The sequence below is a fragment of the Monodon monoceros genome, unplaced genomic scaffold (assembly GCF_005190385.1).
Source record: "Monodon monoceros isolate NGI ecotype Baffin Bay Population unplaced genomic scaffold, NGI_Narwhal_1 Super_Scaffold_10, whole genome shotgun sequence".
Classification (NCBI taxonomy): Eukaryota; Metazoa; Chordata; class Mammalia; order Artiodactyla; family Monodontidae; genus Monodon; species Monodon monoceros.
Window position 1 is genome coordinate 2522848 of NW_021703766.1, and position 10957 is coordinate 2533804.

General features: G+C 51.1%; 1 long non-coding RNA gene across 1 annotated transcript; it reads left to right on the forward strand.

The window, feature by feature from the left end:
• Positions 1-2648: 2648 nt before the first annotated feature.
• LOC114887729 lies at positions 2649-10718 on the forward strand. The gene is made up of 4 exons (XR_003791570.1): positions 2649-2709; positions 7955-8043; positions 9746-9895; positions 10508-10718. It is a non-coding gene; the product is annotated as an uncharacterized LOC114887729 (long non-coding RNA).
• The last annotated feature ends 239 nt before the right edge of the window (positions 10719-10957 follow it).

Genomic DNA, 10957 nt, shown 5'->3' on the forward strand with positions numbered 1-10957 from the left:
GAATGCAAATAAATACTTCGAGAAAAATCTATTTTTATGGGTGTTTTCTATTTTTATAATAAATAAGTATTGGGGGAATATCTAAAAACAATAAAACATTTTGAAAAGTCAACTTCCAAAAATAGCTTTTTTGGGATATAATTTACATCCCATACAATTCATCCACTTAAAGTATAAAATTCAGTGATTTTTAGTATCTTCACAGAGTTAAGCAACCATCAGCACGGTTAATTTTAGAACATTTCTTTTTCAGATCAAAAGGAAGCCCCCTCCGTATGAGCGGCCCCTTCTCTTATCTTGCTCTGTGGATTTGAGCATAGATTTAGAAAACGAAGCACGAAAAGGATACTGCAAATGTAAATTCCTCAGGGTGCATTTCTGTTTGCGTTGCCTTGTAATCTTGATTACCTTTTTTACTGTCTGTGTTTCAGGAGGACTGAATTCAGATGGCATGAAAATTCACCTGGTTTTGCCCTGTTCCCGTTCACCTGCCTCCTTGCACACCTGAGTTCAGGAGCCTCATCCTTCCACTAGAGGGCGCGGCGTCATAGATGCCAACTATGCCACCTGGGCTGCCCCAGTGTTCTGACCTCAGCCCTTGAGAAGGTAAGAGCTTGTTCCTGCTGGTCTGGAATGAACTTAAGAGCTCTGCCCCCTGTGTTGTAATGGAACTGGGAAGGGAGCTTTCATTTATGAGCCAACTGCAGACTTGATTGTTTCACAAGGTGAGAGGTGGACACAAAGAAGATACTGTGCATTGGTGATGCAGCTGACAGTAATAACCCAGTCATTTATTGAAGATTCTCAGTGTGCTTGGCATGGCGCTAAGAACATTACATGCATATCTTATTTAACCCTCCCAACATCCTTCTGAGATGGACCTTATTATTTTGCCCAATTTGCTGATAAGGAAGCGTAGAGAAAGAGCTTTAGAAACTTGCCCAGAGGATCCTTCCTGGTCTTCAGGTCAGTATAAGGATCTGTTTGGATAGAGGGAGAGGTCTGAGCTGGATGACCTTCTGAAGTCTCTGAAGCTGCAGAATTTAAGAATTCGGACTTCTACGAAACCTGAATCATAGGATAGCCCTCGAATAAAAAGATCGGATCCTTTTAAACCAAATACACAGGGGAAAGGTGCATTTGTGGGGAGTAGAAAGAGCCTATTTTCGATCTAAGTCATAAATATATGACAATGTGTGTTGAAATGAGAGCTCTACACCTCGGGGAACCCGTCCCCAATCAGCCTGGATGGATCTGATCCCAGTAACAGCCAAGTCCTTAAGGTCTTACGTTCCGACAGGACAGTGCCCACCTGGAGGTCCCACCTGTCCTCAGGTTTCCTGTCCCCCCACCTGCCGCATGGGGCCCAGGAGCAGCCAGCAGCCTTCCATCTCTGGCCCAGGCCCCTTCGCTATGGAATTCATGTTATTAATTTTAAAGATGTTGATGTGGTTAGTGGCAACTTCTCATGTGGCCCAGAGCAGCCTCCGTTCCAGGCTCCCAGGGTCAGGAGGTAGGACTCCAGGTGTAGAAAGGAAAGGGGGACAGGAGCCCCTTCTCACTTTTAAGTGGGGGGGCACCTCACTTCCACAGCAGTGATGCTAGCTGGAATATAAAACCTCTGCTGGAGTTGAGGTCTTGTGATCTACACAAACACCTGCGAGCCCTTCAAGAACCCCCCTGTTTCTCCATAGAACCTGTGTTCTTTACAATATCCCCCTGCCCCCGTGAGATGTCCCGATCGCCTCAGAGTATGTGGCCACTGCTGGAGTCCAAGAGCATCCCAGACGGTATGGCCAGATATGACCCGTCTTCCATGCCACCTTCTATTGTTAGGTAACGTTATTTTCAGGAAAAAAAAAAAAAAAACCTGTAAGAGGCAGATAAGCACTGCCAACAATTTATAAGATACAAGTAAGCAGAAGAGGAAAAAAATCATTACCAAAGAGAACCACCTGGGAATGTGAAATGGGGCCATCACTTTGGAAGAGAGCCTGGCAGTTCCTCGAACTGTGAAACCTGGAGCAACCACGGGATACATCGGCTCTAGCCCTCTGGGTTCCCCACTCCCTGGTCTGGGCCCCAGGCGCTGGCACGTTCAGTCCCTGCTCAGCGACCACTCTGTCGGCACCACTTTAACCAGCACCGAATTATCCCACCAGACACGGAACACAAGCGTGGGTCCTCACGGCTTCAGGACCCGTCGCTGTCCACTGGAAAGTCATTCGTGCCCCAAATCAAGGAGATTGTGACCAGGACCTCAGCCCAGCTTCCTTGGGGCTAGAAGGTGCCAGTGTCCTCAGCCCTGGAGTCTTTCTTCAGGTCCGTGGCTGTAGGTCCAGCTGCCACGAGCTAATGACCAACAGCCACGAGCTAATGACCTCAGTGGATGCAGCAAGGTTCCCCTGCCTTAATGACCTGGCGTGTGTGTATGTGTGAGTGTGTGTGTATGTGTGAGACGTGGGCAGGTGTGTGGCTACAAGGATAAAATCTGACCTACATATGCTCTATAGCAGGTCCTGTCCAGCGTTCCCTCACCAACGGACACCAGGGCCGTGCAACACAACCACCCACTGCAGGCCGTCAGCAAACGGGCTGAATGAAGGGCGGTCATTATCACAGCGAGAGGCCAACTGCCAGCCATCCCACCCATCCCTGAGACCCGTCTCCGCAATGGAAACCCTGCCGGGCAACACAGCATGAGCCCAGGTAACAGCCCCTCGTGGGACTTCCGGGCCTGCCAGACTCGGCAGCCCCCGGGATGGACAGTGTCCACTTACCCCAGCACGAGCAGTTGGGTGGGGAGGTGGTGCTCAGAAGGGTGGCTGGGATGCTGGCGTCAGGAAGCCCTGGGCCCCAAACCCGACTCCGCGGCTGTGCGGCACTGACAATTCACATAACCTCTCTGAGCTTCAGTTTTCTCAACTGCAAAAGGGGGTTTATGCTACTTTCTCTCTTCTTTTTTTAACAGAAATAAGAATGTTTTTTCAAATTTTTATTGGAGTATAGTTGCTTTACAACGTTGTATTAGTTTCTACTGTATGGCAAAGTGAATCAGCTCTACATATACGTATACTCCCTCTTTTTTGGATTTCCTTCCCATTTAGGTCACCACAGAATATTGACTAGAGTTCCCTGTGCTATACAGTCTGTTCTCATTAGTTATCTATTTTATACATAGTATCGATAGTATATATGCATCGATCCCAATCGCCCAATTCCTTCCACCACCGCCCCTTCCCCCTTGGTGTCCATACTTTCTTTAAAGAGCTGTCATGAGTGTGAAGTGAACAAATGCCTAGATAGTGAATAAATGAATGAATGATACTGATTGCACCTGTGTGTGCTGCACGCCAGGCTCCGTGTTAGGAGATCACACGCTCACACACACACACACACACACACACACACTCACACACTCAGGGATGTTTATTAAGCTCCTGCTCTGTGTCTGGTATCCCCCCGGGGATACAAAAGTGGATACCGCCACTCCCTGCCCTCTTATAGGTGACAGTCTAATGCAAGAGGCAGAAAAACAAGCAAACAAGCAAAGTAAAGAAAACAAGAGATAAATAACGTGTTTTCAGTAGTGGCAAGTGCCACAGAGAAAAATAACCAAGACAAATCTGGGTAAGGAGACGGAGGGTGATCCACTTGGAGGCGGCTCTATTTTTAGATGTGGGAGGGTCAGGGAAGGCCTCCTGAGGGAGGTGGCACCTGGGCCCGGACCCGAGCAGCATGAGAAGGCAGCCACGCAGGGCTCTGGAGGGAGGGCATCCCAGTGCCGGAGCTACAAAGGTGCTCAGAGGGACGTCATCCCGTGATCAGCCGCTCACGCCAGCGGCCCAGGCACACCGCCCCTGCATCCCAGCTCTGATGCCAGGCGCTCCGCTTGGAGACTCGCCGGGCACCTTCTGGCCCTGAAGCGCCCTCTTGCCCTTGGGGACAAGGTGGCTCTACTGGCAGGGCCAGCTTGAGACTGCTCCTGGATGTGATTTCTCCCTGGTGTTAATTGGCAGGGGGTGGGAGGGGGCAGAGGGGAAAACAAAATAAAGCTTCAAAGCCTGGCTGTGCCTGAGTTAACGCCCTCGCCGCCCTCGTGGCACAGCGTTGGGGCTGAGAGAGGATGCTCACAGCAGCCTCATCGTCTCATTAAATCAAATGACCGGGTGCAGTGGGAGTGCCGAGCACCCCGGGAGGTGTGCTTCCCTGCTGGTCATGAATAGCCTGTCTTGTTTCCCTTAAAAAATAATTTTTTTAATGTCTTGACAAAACACCTCTCTCTTCTGGCATTTCCAAAGTTAGCAAAAATTGAGCTCCAAGCAGCAAAATGCTAAATTGGTGTGTAGTTTGCATTTTCCATTTCCTTCACTTCCATCTTCCTGCCCTGTTGGAAGGGAACAGGAAGCAGTTAATGTCACAGGGGAAGGGGCTCCTGCCAAGCTGTGGCAGGTCCTTTGTTCCTTTGGCCTCGGTTTCTCGGAAAGCGCATCCTCGCAGCTCCCCAGCCCACCTTGCCCAGGAAAATCTATGGTGGGTCCGTGTCCCTGGCCATTTTCATTTCTGTTACTCTTTTGTTATGTTTCGGGATTTTCCCCCCAGCTCTCAATAGTACGTCCCGGGGAGGTTTTCTCCCAGGAGCCGTGCCTGCCAATGGCTCAGGGCGAGTCCGGCTTTCCGGCTTTCCGAGGTGACGGCCCAGGGCCAGACCGTCAGCGGCTTCTGTGCACGATGAACCTGTCGGTGGCAGCGCAGGCCTGAGTTCTGCCGCTTGCCTCTGCGGACCTTTGATACTGAACTTATCAAGGGGGAGGGGCAAGGAGGGGTGGCCAGGGAGGGGCTTGTCATCCTCTGTCCACCCCGAGACCGAGACCGCAGAGAGCAGGAAACAGGAGTCCAGAGCAGATATCAAAGGCCAGAATTTTCTCAACATCATGGAGAGAAGCAAGGCCCAAACTCGCCGCTGAGTGTGCCCCCAGAATGGGCTGGGTGGGCATCAGCTTAGCTGAGGAACCTGACAGAAAGGAGACAGAGCTGGCGGTACAACCTCGGGAGCCCAGGGCTGTCAGGGGAGAGTGAGCCGGGGCGGGGGTCCCACTGTCTTTCTCGTCCAGCCTGCTTACCTCCACCTTCTTTCTCAGCCCTTCCATTCTGAATGCATCGTAGCTCCGTGCTCTTCTGTTCAGGCTGTGCCCTCTGCCCAGGATTCTCTTCTCTAGCTCCCTTCTGTTCCTCACTGAGCCTCTACCTCAGCACCCAGTTGTATCTCCCAGCACATCCCCCGACACTGTTAGTTCACGTGGAATTGTAACTGCCCATCTCTCTCTGTGTCTCGCACTGGACTGTGAGCCCGGAAGAGCAGGCACTGTTCCCTCCTCACTGTGCACCCTCAGTGTGAGGCTCAGAGTGCTTCGTCCTCACACGCCTTGCCTCATGGTTGCAACATGGCTGTGGCAGCTCCGAGCATCTTATTCTCTCCTGATAGCGTCCCAAGAAGAAAGAGGCCTCTCTTGAATGTCCCTGCCTTACATAAGGGGGTGAAAATATTCCCCAGAAGCAGACCTCTTCTGCCTCATTGGTCATAACTGGGTCAAATGGCTCCCCCAAACATTGAAAGTATGGGTGGAAGGAGGGAGGAAAAGAGGGAGGGAGAGAAGAAGTGACAAAAGAATGGAAGGAAGGAAGGATAAAATGATGGATGGGCAAATGGAGGGTGGGAGGATGAAAGGATGGGTGGATGGAGGATGGATGAATGGAAGGATGGATGGATGGATGGAAAGTTGCATGGATGGGGTTTTTCCTCAGTTGCTCTTCATGCAGGCTTCACTGTGATTATGTATTGTAAGTTTTATGGGGTTTGTGACCAAGAAGATAGCAAATGGGAGACTTGGATTCCAGTTCTGGTCTTGACCTGATAAAACACTTTCAGAAATGCAGAAAGTCTGCCCCAGACTACCTCTACCTTTCCACTTCCTTGGATGGCCCTGGGGTCCAGCCAGGTTCCCACTCAGAAACCCCACCTAGAAGCTCCCCATAGCAGATGGTACGAGTTGTCTAGGCAAAGTCAGACCTACCCCCTTGTGTGCTGGCAGGTCCACCTCCCACGGTGGAGGCTATGATCCTAGGTGCTCTCTTTTCCAGGCTCTCCTATAATTAGGGAGGGTCTTATGACCCAGTTCCCACCAAGAAGACATAAGGGAAATGCAAAAAGAAACCCCCTTCCCCGCATCTGCTTTGGACACTGTCACGAGACAGGATGTGATACCTACGTCTGGGGCTGCCTTCCTGTAGCCTGAGGACGAAATGCCAACAGGCTGAGGAGAGACACGCCTGGGGCTTGATAACATCATGAAGCCACTGAACAAACCTGGAACTCCCTGTGTGCTTCTCTAGACAGAGATAATTACCTAGCTTGTTTATACGACTGTTAGTCAGATTCCCGGTCACTTGTAGCTGAGACATCACACTGAACCTCCCTTTGGAGGTGGCTGTGACGTTGGCAGTTGGAGCCTTCACAAAGACTCGGAAATCAGGATGGCTGCTAGGGGAAGGTGGGCTTCATGAAAATGGGTCAGTAAGAAATATCAATTTTCTACTGCTTATGTAAAGGTTGTTTGCTTTGTACCTAGTCTTCCAAAATTTCATAGGACCGAAATCATGGGTCCCCTAAATGAAGTCTCTCATTCAGCTGTGGGGTAAGAATCAGAGGATAGAGAAGGTAAACTATGAGATTAAATAAAATACATGAGAAATGCAAGAGGCATGGATGGAATCGTTTGCCCTTTCTGTTCAGGATAATTAGTCTGAAAACCCGCTACTCCCTGAATATCAGCTCCCTGAAAATTGGTTATATCTTTCAGGACATTCATTTATTTAATAAGATGTTGCTGAGCGCAAAAAAACTACGAGATATGGTCGTAGGTGCTGGGGATACAATGAGGACACAGATGGACCTGTCCTCCAGTGGCGTCCATCCAGGGGCAGAGCTGGACAAGCATGCTGGCCATTGAATTAGAATGTGACCAGGAAAATAGCGTCTTTAGAGAAACCTGGCAGACACCACCGTAACCAGGAGACCCAGTCACCATCACTTATATAAATAATGCCGCACATGAGGGACTAAGTAATAGCTCCTCATAATAAGACACATGGTGTCTTTAAGATGCGTGATGCCCAGTAATAAGACATGTGGGCATCACGTACCCCTCAATTCGATCCTCTGCAAAGGACTGAACATCACTTCTGGGGTACGCTTGCCAGGAATGCAGTACATCAAGCCAATCGTGAGCAAACTTCAGAAGAATCCAAACAGAAGAGTAGTCGACGGAGTATTGGGGTGGCCAAAAAGTTCGTTCGTGGTTTCCATAAGCTGTTATGGAAAAACTCGAACCAACTTTTTGGCCAACCCAATACATGACCCGCGCTCTTCAGAAACGCTGAGGTCCTAAGATACAAGGAAAGACTGGGGAACTGTCCCCAACTGGAGGAGACCAAGGACCCGTGACAACTACATGCAACACGGGATCCTGGGCTGGATCTTGGGAAGATAAAGGACATTAGTGGGAAAGGAAGATGAAATCCCAATAAAGTCTGTAGTTTCGTTAGTACCCTACCAATATTAACTCCTTGGTTTTGCTGAATTTATCGTCGTTATGTCAGAAGTTAATGTTACAGGATGCTTGGTGAGGGTAAATGGAAACTTTCCTTGTGATTTTTGAAACTTTTCTGTAAGTCTACATTTATTTCAGAATTAATCCTCTGATGAAAGAATCATAGGTGCTAGGAAGTCATATGCCCCACGACTGACCTACCACATCATTCAGTCATTCAACTGAGTTTTACTGAGCACCTGCTACCTGTTGGGCATTGTGCTACATGCTGGGCAGGGGAGTGAGCAGGACACTCTGGAAAGCACTGAGTTCACTGTCTTCTCTTTTCCATCTGCCCCCCAAAGGCGGTGCTGCGGACGAAGGCTGTCCCCTTAGTGGTGAACACGAGGTGCAAAGCCCCTGCCAACCGTGTGTGGACTTGCAGCGTGGGCAAGTATGAATCTTTGCTGTTGTAAACCAAAGAGACTCTGGGGGTATTTGTTCCTGCAGCTGAGTAAGCTCTAGCGCTGACTGCAGATCAGTCTGTGTGACACAGTGGACGGGAAGTTACTGCTGAGTGCTGACCTGGTGACTCAGGCTGACACGTGTTAGTGGAGTTCATTACAGCAGCTGAAGATGGGAAATAGAGGAAACGGGAGCATTCCCAGGACTGATTTAGGTAAAGTTTCCTCCAAGTCACACTCTGGTGTCCTCCCCATCCATTCTTCCAACTATGAATTGAGCCATAATTCATTCATTCCTTGAGCACCTGTGTCAGTCCCTGCCCTGATCTAGGCAGTGGAGATACATGAGTGTATCAGCTGGCTAGTGCTGCGTAAGAATCCACTCCAAGACTTACTTAGTTCACAGTTCTGTAAGGAGGATGGTTGGTTCCTCTGGCCTGGAATGGGCTGGCTGCTATCTGCTGGCTCTCTCCTGCTTTGTGGTCAGCTGGGCGCTAGATGCGGTAGGAAGTGTTCATTCACATATCTTGGTCCTCCTGTGGCCCTTACTCTCCAGCAGGCTGGCCCAGGCTTGTTCACATGAGTTCCCAGCGTCCCAAGAGCAGCCAGGGGTGGAGCCCCGGGCACGAGCACCCCCCGTCGTATCTGCTAAAGTCCCCCTGGCCAAAGCATGTCCCACGGCCAAGCCCAGGTTCAAGGGTGGAGAAACAGACTGCAGCCTCAGTGGGAAGGAAGAATGAGTGACCGTTTCTCAGACGCAATGGGAAGAACAGACACCGGGCACTGAGATAAGCACAGAGCAGGGAGCCATGACCTTGACTGCAGGGACCCGGGGAGATTTCCTAAGGGATATGCTTGAGCCCCAGTCCTGAAAGACAATTCAAGTTCATCTGCGAGAGTCAAGTTCATGCATATTATTCATGCAACAAGAACCAGGAGGGAAAAGAAACTAGGACAAGGTCATCAATGAGCTGGGCTGTCAGATGGCAGGGGGAGGGGTTGGAAAGTAGCAAGAGTAATATAAGAAGAAGGAAAGGTAACACGAGAGGGGACGTGCTATGGCTGGTAAGAGACCGAACTGTCCAGCTGGGCGACCTGAGGCGCATCACTTAGCATTCCCGCGCTTCAGCCTCTTCATCTGAGAGGTGAGGATGATGGTAAGCGTCTCACAGGGTTTTTATTTTCGGGATTTTAAAAAACTGATAACACGAGACGCTGTTACATTCGTTCCTCGTGTGTGGCAAGCACTCAGTAAACTGTAGTGATTTATCCGTCATCCACCGCATGGTCTGATGTGATGCTCACAACAGCATTATAGACAGACAAAAAGATAAGTAAGAAGATGCCCGAGGTCGCAGAGCTTGGATGGGGTCTCCCTGAGTCTGACCTGGAGTCAGCATCATAACCTCATGGGGTCTTCAATCCTGACGTCTGCGGGAGTGACCTGCCATCAGGGAGCCTCCCCCCTGGAACTGGGCTGTTTCAGGTCCACTTTTCCAGGAGGTTCTTGCACATGAAAAGAGGGAGCATCTTAATCACAAATCACTCCATGCCATCTCCTGGGTCCCCAGATGCGCCGGAGGGATGGGAGCTTTTGTTCGTGCTCATGAAAGGCTGCTTCAGAGTTTTCCTGTAAAACTGTTGTTTTCTCTAAAATGGGGAGATGTGCCCTGACTTGACCGTCTTTGGCAGGAAGCAGAACATTCCGGTAGTGGAGTAACCCAAAAGGCAATGTCTCCATCAAGCCAAGGACGTTTGTGGCTGTCTCTCCAAGGCCCTCGCTCACGGCTGGCACGTGCAGGTGAACTGCAGGCGGCCCCGAGCCCGCCGCCCCGCGAGGAGGTAAGGAGGCCCATCCAGCGAGCACGGGGCAATGGCAGAGGGGCTGTTTGCTCCGTTGGTTCCAGTCCAAGCTAGAATGGCATTCAGAGCAGAGAGAGTTTATTTAAAGAACCCGAAAGGTTAAACCACTCAGTGTTCTGCAGAGTTAGATCAGAGGTGTTTTTAGCAGTCTAGGCAAGTTTGACCTGGGCCGTATGGGTCTCATAATTTATCCTACAGTCTGACGTCTCTTGATTCCAGAATATAGAGCAAAATGCTGAGCAGGGAGCGGAAACCATGAACCCACATCTCTGGAGGCCGACTCTGTGCCGTGCATCCTCCACATGCAGCTCCCTGACCTCCCAGAACTCGGGGAGGGGGGGCTGTTACTGTCCCTCACAGATGGGGAAACTGAGGTACAGGAGGGAGGAAGCCAGTGGCCTCAGGCGTCACAGCAGCAGGGGACGGAGTGGGGCTCTGGAGCCAGGCTGTGATCCCAGCATCCAAGCTGTCTTCCCGTCAGCCTCCCGCTGAGTCTGAATCGGCATCCCCAGCCACAGTCTCGCTCCTGGGCTCTGCTCTTTGCTCCTCTGGGCCTCGGACAGGTCTCCTCCGATACCTCTGTTACTGCAGACTCAGCGGGTTTAAAACTGACCCTGACCTTCACCATGGAAGGGCCAGCCACTCGTCCTACTCCAGAGGACACTGGGACCAGATGGGCAATGAGCCCCACCCGAGGCCCCGGCCACTCATCCCGGGCTGTGTCCCTAAACTGCCGCCTGGAGCCTGCGACCCACGCAGATGCGCAGCCGCCAGCGCACCCCTGCTGATCCGAATCACCAAGGTGAGTCATGGCCCCTCTGGGGGCCCCCGCCTTTCCATCCCCACGTTTCCATATTGGGGTGTCTACTTGCTCTGCCGATGGAGCAGACTGGGCAGCACATGCTGGACTTATGCCATCCCGGGCGGCTCACCCAGTTGGTCATCCTGGCACCCACCAGACTGCACAGGCTAAGGGCCAGAGCTCTGCATTAACATGTGAGCAACGGGGGCGTCCAGGCTCGGGCGCCACGGACGTCTGTG